Genomic DNA, 16,732 nt, shown 5'->3' with positions numbered 1-16,732 from the left:
CAGCATAAAATAGAGCAGTCCTCTGATGACTCCACAGCCACAGGAGTCCTTTCCCTGCCAATACCCAGCACCTGTACAGTTGGAGGCGATGCCTCCTGCCTCTCATGTAACTAAGTCACTCCCACCATGAGGAGGCAATTAGTTGTAAACTTGCAATGGTCATCTCAGATGTTCCTGGCTCCTCTCTCCCTGTCAGTTTTTCCATGGGGGTGGGGGAAGGAGGAGTGAAATGGCCCTAAATTTGAAATGAAGGAACAGCAATGTTGCTGTTGGCTGGTCTGAGGAGATTCCTTCATGTCACACCCATGACCCTAATATTTTACGATAGCCAGAATCCAAGCATATCCTATTTGTATGCGGCTTTCATTTTTGCGTGTTTCTGCTCTTTTGGGGTGGATTTATGCCCCTTGTTCATTGAGATTCAAGATTAGAGGGTTTTTTTAAACAAATATTTGGGAATCCTTTTGGAAGACAGATGCTTGAAACATAAGATTATTACTGATCAGACTTAACACAGGCAGTCACACATGTTGCTAAATCAAACTGCTGCTGGGAATGGGCGAGCTTTCCAAGACTTGTTTCCAATGGGACATAATGCTGGAAAAGTTTACCTAAAAATTCACCATTAAACTCAATCCTAGAAGTAAAAGGCGGACACTCTATTAAATACAGTTGAAGCTGAGAGGAAGTGAGCGGGTGGAATAGGAGTTGAGATATTTTGCCTTCACTAGCTAATGCCCTTCTGACTGTCATGCCAGCCGGAATGTTACCAGTACCATATCCTTCACAAGGTCTCAAAAAACAACATTTTTTTAAGGACAACCATGACTGAAAATTAAAGCTCTTTGGGGGAATAAAGAAAGGACTTCAAAGTAATAGAAAATGCTAAATCTGGAAATTTGTTTTTCATGGAAGTAGAAACCTATAGTTTTATATTCCAAAATGTAATGAGTAGAATTTGGTTTCTACACATGGAATTGTGCCCCCAAATTAACAAATTCCAGATTAAATGCCTATTCCAAAACTGAAGAGTGCTTTCTCCATCTGTAAAACGATAAGACAATAAATGCCATTACACAGTCAACATGTACTGTTGTGATAACTGAGCCTAAAAGTTTACCCTAAGTTTAATTGTAAAAAGTATATGATCTTATGTATTATAAGAGGTTACAATAACCTAAAACAACAAATGTTGTAGGTCAAGTTGCTTTCAATAATGAATGTTATAAACAGGCACAAGAGAACCAGACAGAAAGACTAAAAGTTAGTCCAAAGGAAAAACAGGCCTTGTTGACATAATTCAAGGACTATGCTGAAACCATGTCTGGTTAAAAAACAAAACAAAAGAGTAGAACTGGCAATTCATGTACCGAAATAAGTGTGTTGGATATTAGGTCTAATTGGTGGACAAAATAGTGAGGGAATGGGCTATTTCACCCATCACTCCCTATTTCGGTCCTTAAAGAAACAAATTTAGGAAGGAAAAAACAGAAGAACAGACAGAGGCTATTGGAGAGAGTTTTACCATAATGGCTGCCACCCTCACCATCTCCTGAGAACCTGGACCTTGTTTGTCCTAGTCCTAAGGGTTGCCCTGACCAGACTGGGATAGAGAGAGGGACCCAGATGACATTGCCACGTCTACCAGCTCTGTCTGAATCCCAACCACCGCCAGGGATGAAATGGGATTGGACTTTAACAACAACAGCTCCAGACCATCTCATCTAACGTCTTCTCTTTTACCCCCAAAGGTCAGTTATCACCATTTTTGTTATCATCTAAGAGACAAGGGGGTGGGGAGCTTCCTTCAAAAACTCTTTCTAGCTAAAGGGAAAGGGAACAAGGGGTGTTGTTAAAATGAAAGCCTTTTTTGATGCTTTACATTTCAACTGCTTTAATTGTTTTTCTCTCTTTTCTGTATTGTTAAAAAAAGGTGAAAGATATTTAATGGTGTGTTTGCCATGGTAAAAATAAGCAGGCAGAGGTCTCTGTATACCAAACAAACTATTTAACACTCTTTAATGTTGGACAGTGATTGGGTTATTTGAACACTTTTGGCTCATTTGTTTCATCTAAATACATACAATACCCACCGTTATTTTCTACTCTAGATAAGAACATGTACTAATCTGGATGGTACTATATTTGTTAACTCAAACAGTGACCATTTTACTGACTGGTACTTAAGCAATTCATGAACATTAACAGGAAATGTTAAGATTAGGAAGTGAAAGCCACTATATAAAGGCTGATTTATAATTTGACCATTCAGCTAACAGGGTTGCCTGACAAAAGACAGGAGTCTTGTGTCATGATCAGAAGGTTGTAAGAATTGATCTCAGCCTGTTCTCTGGTGGTTGCCTTCCTTTGGACTAGTTTTCCTTTAGATGCAGCTGCCATGGAGAAGGGAAGAGGTGGTTTTAGAAATAGCTCTCACTGCACCAGCCCAGGAGGGGAAAGTTATGCATATTGCTTACCTAAGTCAGGGAGGGGAAAGGTCCCAATCCTTCCCCTTTTAGTTTTAACAACCATCGTGCTAAGTGAATCAGTCCATTAAGGAATTTGAAGATAAGGATTGGAACTTTGAACTGAACTCAGGATTGATCAGCAGCCAAAATAAAGCACAGACTATTGGTGCTGTGTGTTCTTGTTGGTCTGCTCCACGTAGCATAGGAGCTGGTGAAACTTCCAAACTCTGTGGGTGAGACTGGTTCAGACTAAAGTGGCAAGCATATGGATCAGTGTGGTTAGGTCCATATCTGAGATAAGGAGGCATAGTTTCGAACTTCCAAGAGCTTCTGGACACTACTACTACCACCTGGTCTTCCTTGAATAGGTGAAGAGTCCCTTATGACTGCAAGGTTCCACACTACTTTGATATTTGAAGGCAGAGATGCCTCAGAGGCCAGGGTGATATTTCTTGCCTGTTTCTCCAGATGCTTCCCCTTTTCCTGCCAGCATTCCATCTGCCTTATCCAGCTGGAGCTTGAAACAGTAATTTTTCATCTAGAGTGAAGTGTTCCTTTAGATCACAGAACAGCAGGGAGTCCAGTCTAGAAGAGAAGATGTAGAGCAAAATAGCTTTCTTTAGATCATGGAAGTAGTTTAAATACTAGAATCTGTTTGCTCCTGTAGGGCTTGATCTTGCAAGGTGATTAGGATGCTTATGGGTTCTGAATAAGTCTGGCCAGAAATCAAGTCTGTTTTGGAAAAAATTTTGACGTTTCAAAATTTGTTCTGATGCAGAACAAAAACGAGACCTTTTGAAATGTCACAAAAAGGCATGACAGATCAACCCACTACAGAATTGCCAATAGCCAGGTGGTTAGGGAACAACTCACCTGGGATGCGGGAGACCCACATTCAAGACCCTGCTCCCAGTCAGGTAGAGCAGGGACTTGAATCTCCCACATCTGCAGGTGAGTCCCCTGATCACTAGATTGTCAACTATTCTGGGGCGGGGGGGTGCGGCGCGTGTCATTTTGACTAGAAATTCCATCTTGGACCTGAGATGTCTTCGACAAGACTTTTGTAGAAATTGCACAAAAATGTCTCTCTGTTTTGGGTTTGACGGTACATCATTTTAACTGAAAAAAGTTTCACCAATTTTTTCCCCCCCGCTGCAGTTCCTACAGCCCTCAACTTCCACCAACTTCAGCCTCTCACAGGAGGGCTCAGCATGTTGCGTGATCTAGCCTCCAACTCTTACCCTTTAATAAAGGGCTATCAAAAAATGCTCTTCTCTCAGGGTAATGTTTCTCCTGCGTTTGTAACAGGAGTTTGTAACCTTCCGAGATGAAGCTTTGAGCTTCATGTGGAATTTCAGGACGGACTTTTTCTCTTGCACGAGATGGAATTCTTTTCATGGCAAGTTTTGTCTCCCTTAAATGTTCCAGAAAAATATCAGTGTATCCTGCAGTGCTCAAACAATGTGATTTAAAATCCACCTTAATCTTCTTATGGCACTGATGAAAAATCAACGGCTGCCTGGAAAGTGGTGGTGTTTTTTATAAGCTTGCCAAGTGCTAGCAAAGTCTTTGTTGGCCAAAGTAATCCAGGCAACCTCTTGCTTGCTGAGATGGTGGAAAAGAGATGCATAATTATCCCAATCTAGTATGGTTTCTTCCTGGCCAATCCCTAATCTGATTTTGCTACCGTTAGCCTGGGCTCCAGTCTGATTTGGCAGCTTCTCATGGGGTAATTCTCTCCTAGTCTATGTCCCCTCAGTTGGCTTTGGTTTATTTTCTCCTCTCAGCAGTGGCTCACCTCACAGAGTGCTGATTAAAAGGAAAGGGTATCTTCTCTTCTCATGGCAAAGTGCTCCAGAGAAGGGAGTTCCTTATGCTGGCTTAGACCTGAAGGACTTGAGAGGCTACAAGAACTCTGGGAGCTATAGCAATTAGAATAGGCAACAACAAATTCACCCCAAAAAGGGAAGATTAAACAACATTTATACATTGTTACAGTTGAAATAACACTGCAGCTAAGACAGCAACCACTTCAATGTTCCATACATGAGAATTAGTTTTAACAGCCATTCCGCTAAGTGGATCAGTCCAATATGGGCACTGAAGGCAAGGACTGGAACCTTGAGCTGAACCCAAGATTGATCAGCAGCCAAAGCAGAGCGTCGGTTCTGGTTCTGTGTGTTCTTGTTGGTCTGCTCCACTCAGGACAGGGGCTGTTGAAATGTCTGTAGTGTATGGATGACCTCTGATCATTCCATGAAGCTCTTCCTTTGCCAAGCAAAGCATGACACCCAAGTCCTGATTAACTCCCTTCGTCAGAGACTGGACCAGGCAGGCAGAATGATCTTAGCGTTGATCAGCTTCTAACCATGGTCCAGGATGTGCTGATGTTTCTGGGGGAAAAGCCAGTCCGGTGGCCCATGAAAGTGACTTGCCAGCCCTGGCAGCACTACTGTCTGGGTGCATTTTTCATGGCTGAAGGAAACGGAGGTTGCGCCAAATGTTTGACCTTTTAGAATGGCTACATCGTTCCTTTTCAGGATTTCTTTACTTTCCAACCCCTTCTCTCCCCGCTGGACAGCCTCCAAAAACAACCCTCCTGCAATGCTCTCCCACATAAAACACAAAGAGCTCCTTTTACCAACCCGCTAGCTGTGCCGTGCAGAGCACAAAGAAATTAAACTAACAATGCAGCTATGAACTAGCCCATTAGAAGTCAGATTCGATGAAGGTTTTCTTTGATTCTGTCTTCAGATGTCCCTGCCACTTCTCCCCTTGTGGAGTCCCCTGAACGCCTCAGTTTCTGACCATAGGTGATGTTGATTATGCCAGTACTTGAAGCAAGCGCTAAGTGAACTTTAACTGTCCCCCGGGTCTTTATAAAGAGAAGTTAACACACCCAGCTGCACAGCTTAGCCCAAAACACTCCCCGCCAGTGTGAAGTCAATATAGCATACACTTAGTTCTCCTTTTAAAAATACTTCTGCTGCCTCTTTGAAAGTGTTTCATTTAGATGTGATTTGTGCATATTAGGCAGGTTCACACAAGGATCACACTCTACTTGGGGAGTTCTCACAATTGTAAAGGGAATACCATAAATATCACAAATAATGGCAAAAACAGTAACTGGCACGATTTTAAGGACGTCCACTGAAATGCAAACTGGAATTTCTTATATATTCATACATGTAGTAGGCTACAATAATAGTCTTCAGATGGGTTGATTTCAGACCTCAATGAGATCTACAAAGCCATCCAAGTTTGAAACTACTGCACTGAATTTCTTTAAGATTTTGGATTCATAGATTCTAAGGCCAGAAGGGACCATTGTGCTTATCTAGTCTGACTTCCTGTTCCAGCTAGGGACTGTTCAGTTGATTGCAGTTTACACCCCTTTCATCCCCCGTTTATAGACTGCTCTGCAGTCACTACAAAGTCATACCCAGCACTTACCTGGTCTGGCACCCAAACTATCACCGCCTGTTTTCCCTCTCAGCAGTCACCCACAGGCTTATAGGCCAATGTGCTGCTCTTATACAGGAGCTTCAGTGCTATACCACCAGGAAGTGACTTATCCCTCCAGCTAAGCCATAGATCTCAGCTCTTCTGGAGTGAAGAGTCCAAAGGAAACATTGACACAGTTTAGCACACCAGACTCTCGTCAGGCAATGCTTTTCCTCCAAGGTCTGCCCTCTTCCACAAGAGCCCCGCCCTTCCCGTGGGCACGAACTAATCCTTTTTTCCCTTTGACGACAGAGCTGGCTGTACCACCCCTCAAGGGGGCAGCACAGGCAGGAACCCTGGGGCCCCCTGAACTACCAGGCACATCCCCCAGCCAGCGGATAAGGGAACCCCATACATGGTACGTGTTGCTCTAAATATACTAAACAAGGGGCTGTGCCTTTATGGTTATAGTGGAGCAAACAACATGGCACTAGCGAGACAGCGGTGGGAGCACTGAGTTGCCTTGTGTGTCATGAGGCAGGAAAACATCTAATCTAAGTGAAATACACCCACCCACTTCTACAGGTTTCTAGCCTTGGGGCCCTAACTAATTAGGCTGTTCTCATTGTAGAGATAATTGCCCAGACATTTCTTCCCAGGGCCCCTTCCTCTCTACCCAGGCCAGGCGAGGCCAGACCAGGCCCCCTCATTGGCACTTTCCTGGCTACTCCTCCACTCTTTCACGCAGTTTCCCCTCTACCCTCCCTAGAGTCCTCTCTGAACCAGACAGGCTGCCCTTATAAACTCCCAGCAGGCCTGGCTCTTAGTCACATGCTCACCCTATCACATACCTGTATACTCAGTCCCTTCACCTGGGAAGTTGGGCTAACTCTGGCACAGGTGAGGCTGAGTCCCAAATCCCTTAAAGGGCCAGCTCACCCTGAGACAGGTCAACATCTACCAACAGTTATTGCACTTACTTCTGGATGTGAGCATGGTGGAAACTGCAATACCTCAGACACCAAACTGCAGTAACTATGGTAAATGGGGACTCTGTAGCAGCCACCACAAGGTTATGTTTTTGCAGAACACCGCTGTCCCATGCACAGGCTAAATCCTATTTTTCACGGGTGGTGAACGTTTTAAAAAGAGGTCGTATTCTAGCTGGATCCCGCAATAAACAAGGAGGCAGCTGAGTTGTTTGAAGCTACCGATAATGTTGTTGCGCTTCTTTGAGAAAGCAGGCGGCACCATTTTGCAAATGCTGAGTTCTGGAAACGCGTGGAGGCCATTGAGAGTGCTGTAATTTTGACAGCTATGTATTAGGGCCTCATTAGCCCAACAGAAGGGGATTTGAGGCAGTGACATAAATGGTATGGAACTGGCAGTAGACAGCCATAGAAAATGGAAGATAAGGGAAGCTGAGGATCAAGGATGACCCCACAGGTGCTATGGAGGACAATGGCTAAGGGCCGTTACTGTTTAAACAGTACATTTGTACTGGCACAGCGGACATCTCAAGTACAGCAATTGCATCTCTCTCTGCTTTCCAACCCCCTACCCTCCCCCCCCATGATTATTTGTGACAGACTGTATAACAGGGGCCCAGCCCTGGGAGAGTGCAGACCCTCACACAGCTCCAAGGGCAGTTCTCCTCTGGCACACAGGGAGTGCATGCTCTGTACCATCTATTAGGATGGTGCAATCTGCCTTCCTCAGTAGGAAAGGGGCCGGGGTAAGGGCCAGCCTCTTCCCTGCCCTTTTGAGCTAGTTTGTACCCCTGGGAGTATCTGGGGGAGCAGTCACTGTGATCATCAAAGTGCAGAGAGTGCAAAGGGATCTGGCCCCTGTGCTGTCCCCTCCCTTGCACACGTGCAAAGCCCAGACCTATCTTGCCCTTAGGTCTGGTTTTCTTTATAAAGTAAGGCGAGTGCTAGTGTATTGTAACAACCTGCGAGCACTCATAACATATATTAAAAGTAGGCACAGTCTATCTATAATGCTCTATCTCCCTTATGTCAAAATACTTTAAAAGAATAAAAGGGAAACAAACTAGGAATCCATTTGTAATTTAACTCAAAATTCATCCATTTTTATAATGGTGTCATGTGGGCACCAGCTAGGCTAGGAGCCCAATAGCAGGTTTCCTTGATGATGGACAAGTAACACCCTTCAAAAAAAACAACCCCTGTTAAATTAAAGCCTACTACTGTTTAAAAAGATCCTAGCTGGTTTGAAGTCTACAGATGTGCAAACCTCAAGTCATTTTCCATTCACCTACTTCGATTGATTAAAACCTGCAGGTTTGTCAGTGTTTTGTGAAGTGCTCTGATACTAACCAGAGCAAGTCTTACAAAGTCACCCATATGAAGTCTTGTTATTGGACAGCTAGAGACTGGAAAATAAGAGGGCACCTGCATTTTGTTCCTTCGCCAGTACTGTCAATAATTATTTAAAAATTGCTATTTTTTATTATTGTCAATGAGATCAAAACAAATTTTACATCAAGGTCTTGGGAACAAAGGAAACCCCATTTCTAGAGGAAAAATATTAGTGATCTTGCCCTAATAAAATATTTATATAGATTATTTCCGGTGCACATGAAACAGGGTTTCTGTAGAGTATTAACTACTGGGAGAAAAAATATCTAAAGAAAACAAAAGAAAAAAAATCCCCAAACCTACCAGCCCTTAAGCAATTTTATTTTTAATAAATAATTCCCAGTGCCGAACCAATTAAAACCAGGCTACCTGGATTTGGTGTGATCTGAACAAAGTTTGCATATTGCTAGATACAGTGAGTTGTTGGGTGGCAGCAGAGAACTGAGTAGTGTTTTCACTAAATTATTTTATAATAGAACTGAGTGGAGAAGGAAGTTCTCATTCATGAAGGATTTTGAGATTTCGAAATCTGTCTTCATTCTGAATTGTAACAAAAACTGAGAATTTTTAAATTGTCTGTGAAGGAGAATTATGAAAAAAATTCATTTCAGGTCAATCAAAACATTTTGTTTTGACAAAATCCTTTCACTTTTATTTGACCCTTTTTATATTATAACAGAATACAAAATAAAAAAAAAATACTTAGAAAGACAAGTTGTTTCAAAATGAGAAAAAAAAAATCAAAATATTTTGTTCCAAAAATGTCACAGTGAGCGGTCTTGATATTGACAGAACTATTTAGTTCTGAATTACTTCCAAAATGAAATTTGGGCAAAATTGACCTGATTTTGTGAAGTATTTAGATTTCAGCAGAACTGCAAACTCCAGCAGAATACGGTTCTGTTGTAATTTCTCTGTGTTAGAGTGATGCCGTGTTTAAAATAATTAACAATGTGGATAAGGCCACATTCAGTAAGGTGCTTAAAGACCTGCCTAACTTCAAGCCCCATCGAAGTCAATGGGACTACTTTTGAGCTTAAAATTAGCGATGTGTTAAGTGCCGTACTGAGTTGGGGCTTCAGGGTACGCCTATGCAGCCAAAGGGAAACAAACAACCCCACAGCACTAAGGCTACGTCTACACTATGGGGGGGGATCGATTTCAGATACGCAAATTCAGCTACGGGAATAGCGTAGCTGAATTCGACGTATCTGATCCGACTTACCCCGCTGTGAGGACGGCGGCAAATCGACCGCTGCGGCTCCCCTGTCAATGGCACTTACTCCTACCTGGGCTGGTGGAGTACGCGCGTCGATTCGGGGATCGATTATCGCATCCCGATGAGACGCGATAAATCGATCCCCGAGAGATCAATTTCTACCCGCCGATCCGGGCGGGTAGTGAAGACAAGCCCTAAGTCTCAGAGCCTGGGTCAACTGACTCAGGCTCATGGGACTTACGCTGCCAGGCTAAAAATAGCAGTATAGATGTTTGGGCTCCGGCTGGAGCCCGGGGGATCTGAAACCCAGCAAGTGTGGAGGATCTTGGAGCCTGTGATCCAGCTTGAGCCCAAATGTCTGCAGTGCTATTTTCAGCCCTGAAGCACAATCCTGAGTCAGTCTGTTGACCCGGGCTCCGAGAGTCGCTGCTGCAAGGATTTTTTGCTGTGTAGACATACCCTAAGACATCGGACGACGACTCCGGAGAGCTGGATTCTGTTCCTAGCTCTGACAGACTTCCTGCGTCACTTTTCAGGTGCATAGATACTACAGTGATGAGAGCCACAGACAAGCCTATAGTTAAAAATAATGAAAATATTTAATATTCACTGAAGAGTGATAAAATTTAGGGGTCTGAGCACACCTATCTACATAGGTATGTAGCAAGATGTCCAAATATTAAGGTATAGTCTACCTAAATCTGAACATCAAGACCTTGAACCGGTTTAATGTTATTACTGTCCCTACGGACGTGTTAATGAAAACAGACCATAAGCCAGAACATTTTCAGGACCCAAACAATAATGCTATTGCTAAGACCCCAGTTTTCTCTTTGCTCAGAATATATTTCTGCGCTGAACCCGGATTCAAATTTGTAATAAAAACATCTCTGAATTTCCATGGGATTCAGTGAATTCAAACTATGTGCCAATAGTTCACTTCCTCAGCTTGTGTCGTATCAATCCACAGAGAATCATTCCCCACACATTTAACACCTACAGTTTTATATTACTGTACAAGAAGTCAATGGGAGCACTATGCAGGCATCTGTGGGTAGAATCTAGACTTTAATGTTGACACCCTTCCTGTATTTGCAGATGGTTATCATATCAATGCTATAGTGATCCTTCACTCCAGCTATACATACAGCACCACATTTTAAAAAGTGGTCCCTCAATCTACAAGCACAGTTTTTAAGCATGGTCCAAATATATATATATATATATATATATATATATATATATATATATATATATATATATATATCTACACACACACATAAATAAATAAATAAAAACCACACATCCAGTGGGAATTTCCTTGTGTAAATCACACCTGATTTGCACACATAATTTTTTCCAGGCAAACATAATATGCATAAAATTGTAAGTGCAAATTTAGAAGCTGGGTTGAGACCACTTTGAAAGTGTGGGTCATGATCCTGCAAGTTCACATACATGTAAATAGTCCAAATGACTTCAGTAGAACTTTTAATGACTGGTCAGGTCAGTACTGGTTTGCAGGTTTGGCCTCCTCTTGGCCACAATAATTAGGTATTTTACCTTTTTTGTAATCTTATTGTAGGTCAATCCACCAAACCCTAACTCCCCTTTGATGTTTCTCTCTAGATCTCCTCCAATCTTTGCTGTCATATCAATACAGCCAAGTGACATGGGGAAATTGGGCTAGCTAGATCTATACTTCAGTACAGAAAGGATTGTCTTGCAGTTACAGCACTGGGGTTAGATTCCCAACTCTGCTGCAGTCTTTGGGCAATTCACTTAGCCCGGCTCCTCAAAGGTATTTAGGCATCTATGACAAATATCTTTAAGGGTCTCTATGCCTCAGTTGCCCATCTTTAAAATAAGAATAATACTTCTTTGCTCCCATCCTTTGTCTTGTCTATTTAAATGGCAAACTCTTCAGAGTAGGGACTGTCTCACTATGTGGCTGTACAGTGCCTAGCACAATGGAACCATAACCTTGTCTGGAACTTCTATATGTACCACCATAACACAAACACTAAATAATGATATTAATCCAAAGTGAGTAAATTTCCTCTGCTAACCTACTGGTATATGGAAAATACTAGACAGAAGTCTGCTTGATATTGCTTATTTTGTCATTTAGGAAAGTTCTCTTTAATTATTTTTTCTTGCTGAAAGAAAGTCAGAAGTGTGCCAGTTTTCCAAACATTCCTTGCTTGCAATTTGAAAATAGATCTCCCCAGACACACCGCATGTGGTGCATTCTCCGCCTCCTGTGCATGGCATTAAACACGCACCATTTTTCCAAAGAGAGTGCAAATTCTTAATTGTAACAGACTTTTCCAAAGCACAAACTACCTCCTGGCTAATTTCTTTCAGTGGCGTAGTTTATCACTATTCATATACAGCAGTCAGATCAGTGTCTGTTTCATTACCCAGCTGATTTCTCTAGTTAGTTCTCTAGCAGCAGGTGTCCAAAATACAGCTTTGTTTAGTTCTGTCAGTGTTTTAATAGACAGACAAGGCTGCCCTCTGCCCCATTTTTGAATATTGGAACTTAAAGTGCACTAGCTGAAAACTTTCACCCTCTCCCTTCAATATGTCTACAGACAGGAATTTTCAGTTTCTGTACAGTAAGGGTACGTCTATACTTAGTTCCTGGTCCGGATGTAAGCGATCGATCTTCTGGGATTGATTTATTGCGTCTTGTCTAGACGCGATAAATCGATCCCGGAAGTGCTTGCCGTCGACGCCGGTACTCCAGCTCAGCGAGAGGAGTACGCGGCATCGACGGGGGAGCCTGCCTGCAGCGTCTGGACCCGCAGTAAGTTCGGACTAAGGTACTTCGAATTCAGCTACGTTATTAACGTAGCTGAATTTGCGTACCTTAGTCCGAAGTGGGGGGTTAGTGTGGACCAGGCCTTAGAGAAAGAAAATGCTGTTCTTTTATAAAATAATCAATGGGGATTTCTATTTTGCTTCACTCACCGTAGAGGTCTCTATACCTAGAACTATGATCCTGTGATATAATCCTCTCCCCATCCCCCCCACTTCAACAAAGAAATAAATTAAAAATAAGAGGCCTTGCCCTTGAAGTTTCTGATCATCCATTGAACTTTTTTTTTTTTTAATTACACTTCATCCCCAGATAGAAAACTCTCCTCTTCCATTTATTTTATTGATCCTGAACTGAATACAGTAGAATACCTGTGCAACTGTTCAAATATGTGCAAACACTCAGTCTGTACATGGCATCTGCATTATATTAGGCCAGCACCTGTGAATGGAAGTCAGCATGACATGAACTAAGAAAATCGTTTAAAGGAAGACAAATTCCCATTTGCTTTTCATTCACAGGTTTTACGGCCAGAAGGGATGATTAGATTATCAAGTCTGACTTCCTGTATAACACAGATCATACAGTTACCCCTGTACTGAGCCCACTAACTTGTTTTTCAGTAATGCACATCTTCCGGAAAGGCATCTAGTCTTGATTTGAAGACTCCAAGAGCCATTGCTTCTTGTTATGCCTTTCTTTGCTAGACTGAAGAGCCCTTTAGTGAAGATACTTTACACTAATTCAGTCATCTTCATTGTTCGTTTTGATATACTAAGCAGACAGAGCTTTTTCATCGTAAGGCATTGTTTTCCAGGCCTCAAATCATTTGTCTCTCTCTTTTCTGCTCCCTCGCCAATTATTAAACATTCTGATTAAAAGGTGAACACCAACTGGCCTCAGAATTGGAGTATTGGTCTCATCAAAGCTGTAAACATAGGTAAAAATCACCTCCCTATGCCTACTCCTGTTTACATCTCCAAGGATTGCATCGACCCTTTTCGCCACAGCGGCTTTCTGGGACCTCATATGAAGCTGCCGCCTCAGATACAGTAACTGGCCATAAAACTATAAGAATGGCAATGTGTACCAGTGTACAATGCTGTAGTTATACCATAGTGATGTTACATACATTAGGTAGAATTGCTGGTGTGTCAGTGACGCAGTAGTTAGTGGCTTGTAGCTGTAGTTAAATTGTTGGAGAGGTCTCAGGGCCACTGTAGTTAAAGGCTTGTCAGTGTTTCCATTATAAAGTCTGAGTCTCCGGGTGTTTCAGATTACATCAAGAAGAAACAGTCAGTATTTCGTTTGCCAGCCAGGATACAAATAGCTTTAGAGGTAGTAAATTAGCCTTCTGAGCCATTTTTGAATGTAAGAAACATTTTCCCAGTTATAGAAACTCTGGGAAGTTTCTGGGCATTTGTCTTACTAAAGACTAATTGTCTCTGCTGAAAGACCAAGAGGAGGAGGGAATCTATGGCCTTTTTTATTACTTGGAAATGCATAAAGAATATTTTTGTTGTTTGTTCCCTGCTTGATCAAGAATGCAAAGTCTTGTCTTCCCAAGTTTTGCTGGAGAGCTCCTTGGAGTTCCAGAGACCTGTAGGAAAGAGCGGTCTCAGCCCTTAATTGAAAGGCCAGGATGTAAAAATTTAACAAGGAGGCCTCTTCTCCCAACTGTTTGAAATGTGTTTGAGTTAAATGATTGTTAACAAAAGCAAACAAAACTAGTTTAAATAAATCACTTGGGGGGGGGGGAGAATAGTGAAAAAAGAATAACTACATTCAAAATTGCAGGGAAACAGTCTTCACACAAACTTTTTTCTTATTGTTTTAGTAAGAAATAATTTTAATACCCTTTTATTAGGAAACCTTTTTTCTAAAGAAAGGATATAAGGGACGTTATGCAGTGTCTTTCACTCAGAAATGTTTGGGTTTTAAGTGAAAATTAGGGTATGTCTACACTACAGGATTAATCCGAATTTATATAATTCGAATTTAGGAAACCGATTTTATAAATTCGAATGTATTCGGCCACACTAGGCTCCATTAATTCGGTGGTGTGCGTCCAAGCTACCGTAGTAGCATCGATTTCCAGAGCGTTGCATTGTGGGTAGCTTTTCCATAGCTATCCCATAGTTCCCGCAGTCTCCACCCCCCTTGGAATTCTGGGTTGAGACCCCAGTGCATGATGGGGCAAAAAACTTTGTCGCAGGTAGTTCTGGGTACAGCCTCCCCCTCCCTCCCTGAAAGCAACGGCAGACAACCATTTCGCGCCTTTTTTTCCTGAGTGAACTCTGCAGACTCCATTCCGCAGAAAGCATGGATCCCGTTGTGCTCCAGAACGCAGTCTTGAACATTATAAACACCTCGCGCGTTCTCGTGGAGTTTATGCTTACCCAGGACCAGAAAAAAGAGGCGAGGAGGAGGAGGCAGCGATTGCAGCGCAGCGACCAGCGTGATGAGGACATGGACACGGACACAGAATTCTCTGAGACCGCGGGCCCCGGTGCTTTGGAGATTATGATGTTAATGGGCCAGGTTATAGGCTTGGAACGCCGATTCTGGGCCCGGGAAACAAGCACAGACTGGTGGGACCGCATAGTGTTGCAGGTGTGGGACGATTCCCAGTGGCTGAGAAACTTTCGCATGCGTAAGGGCACTTTCATGGAACTTTGTGACTTGCTTTCCCCTGCCCTGAAGCGCCAGAATACCAAGATGAGAGCAGCCCTCACAGTTGAGAAGCGAGTGGCGATAGCCCTGTGGAAGCTTGCAACGCCAGACAGCTACCGGTCAGTCGGGAATCAATTTGGAGTGGGCAAATCTACTGTGGGGGCTGCTGTGATGCAAGTAGCCAAAGCAATCACGGAGGTGCTGCTACGAAAGGTAGTGACTCTGGGAAATGTGCAGGTCATAGTGGATGGCTTTGCTGCAATGGGATTCCCTAACTGTGGTGGGGCGATAGATGGAACCCATATTCCTATCTTGGCACCAGAGCACCAGGGTACCCAGTACATAAACCGCAAGGGGTACTTCTCAATGGTGCTGCAAGCACTTGTGGATCACAAGGGACGTTTCACCAACATCCATGTGGGCTGGCCGGGAAGGGTTCATGACGCTCGCGTCTTCAGGAACACCAATCTGTTTAAACGGCTGCAGCAAGGGACTTACTTTCCGGACCAGAAAATAACCGTGGGGGATGTTGAAATGCCAATTGTTATTCTTGGGGACCCAGCCTACCCCTTAATGCCATGGCTCATGAAGCCATACACAGGCAGCCTGGACAGGAGTCAGGAGTTGTTCAACTACAGGCTGAGCAAGTGCAGAATGGTGGTAGAATGTGCATTTGGCCGTTTAAAAGGTCGCTGGCGATTCTTACTGACTCGCTCAGACCTCAGCCAAACCAATATCCCCATTGTTATTACTGCTTGCTGTGTGCTTCACAATCTCTGTGAGAGCAAGGGGGAGACCTTTATGGCAGGGTGGGAGGCTGAGGCAAATCGCCTGGCTGCTGATTACTCGCAGCCAGACACCAGGGCGATTAGAAGAGCACACGATGAAGCGCTGCGCATTAGGGAAGCTTTGAAAACCAGTTTCATGACTGGCCAGGCTACAGTGTGAAATTTATGTTTGTTTATCCTTCCTGAAAACCCGCCAGAGGGAGAGAACCTGAGTGGGGTTTGGGAGGAGGATCTGCGGGAAGGAAAAGCCCAGTAAAAAAAGGTTAAAAAAATGGCAGCCTTTTGCTTGGGCTGTCCACTGTGGTGGAATGGGAGGGTGTACGGAGCCTCCCCCCCCCCGTGTTCTTAAACGTCTGGGTGAGGAGGCTATGGAACATGGTGAGGAGGTAGGGGGGTTATACAGGGGCTGTAGCGGCACAGAACCTGACTGGGGTTTGGGAGGAGGATCTGCGGGAAGGAAAAGCCCAGTAAAAAAAGGTTAAAAAAATGGCAGCCTTTTGCTTGGGCTGTCCACTGGGGTGGAATGGGAGGGTGTACGGAGCCTCCCCCCCCCCGTGTTCTTAAACGTCTGGGTGAGGCGGCTATGGAACATGGTGAGGAGGTAGGGGGGTTATACAGGGGCTGTAGCGGCACTCTGTTCTCCAGCAGCCGTTCCTGAAGCTCCACCAGACGCCGGAGCATGTCTGTTTGCTCACGCAGCAGCCCCAGCGTTGCTTCCCGACTCCTCTGATCTTCCTGCCGCCACCTCTCATCTCGAGCGTCTCTCCTCTCCTCACGTTGGTCCCTCATGTCCTCACGTTGGTCCCTCCTGTCCTCACGGTCACTGGCTTCTTTCCTATACTTGCAAACCGTCTCCTTCCACTCATTCAGATGAGCTCTTTCACTCCTGGTGGATTGCATGATTTCGGCAAACATCTCTTCTCTCGTCTTTTTTT

This window comes from Emys orbicularis, chromosome 5 (assembly GCF_028017835.1).
Source record: "Emys orbicularis isolate rEmyOrb1 chromosome 5, rEmyOrb1.hap1, whole genome shotgun sequence".
Lineage (NCBI taxonomy): Eukaryota > Metazoa > Chordata > Testudines > Emydidae > Emys > Emys orbicularis.
This window is presented reverse-complemented; position numbering follows the sequence as displayed.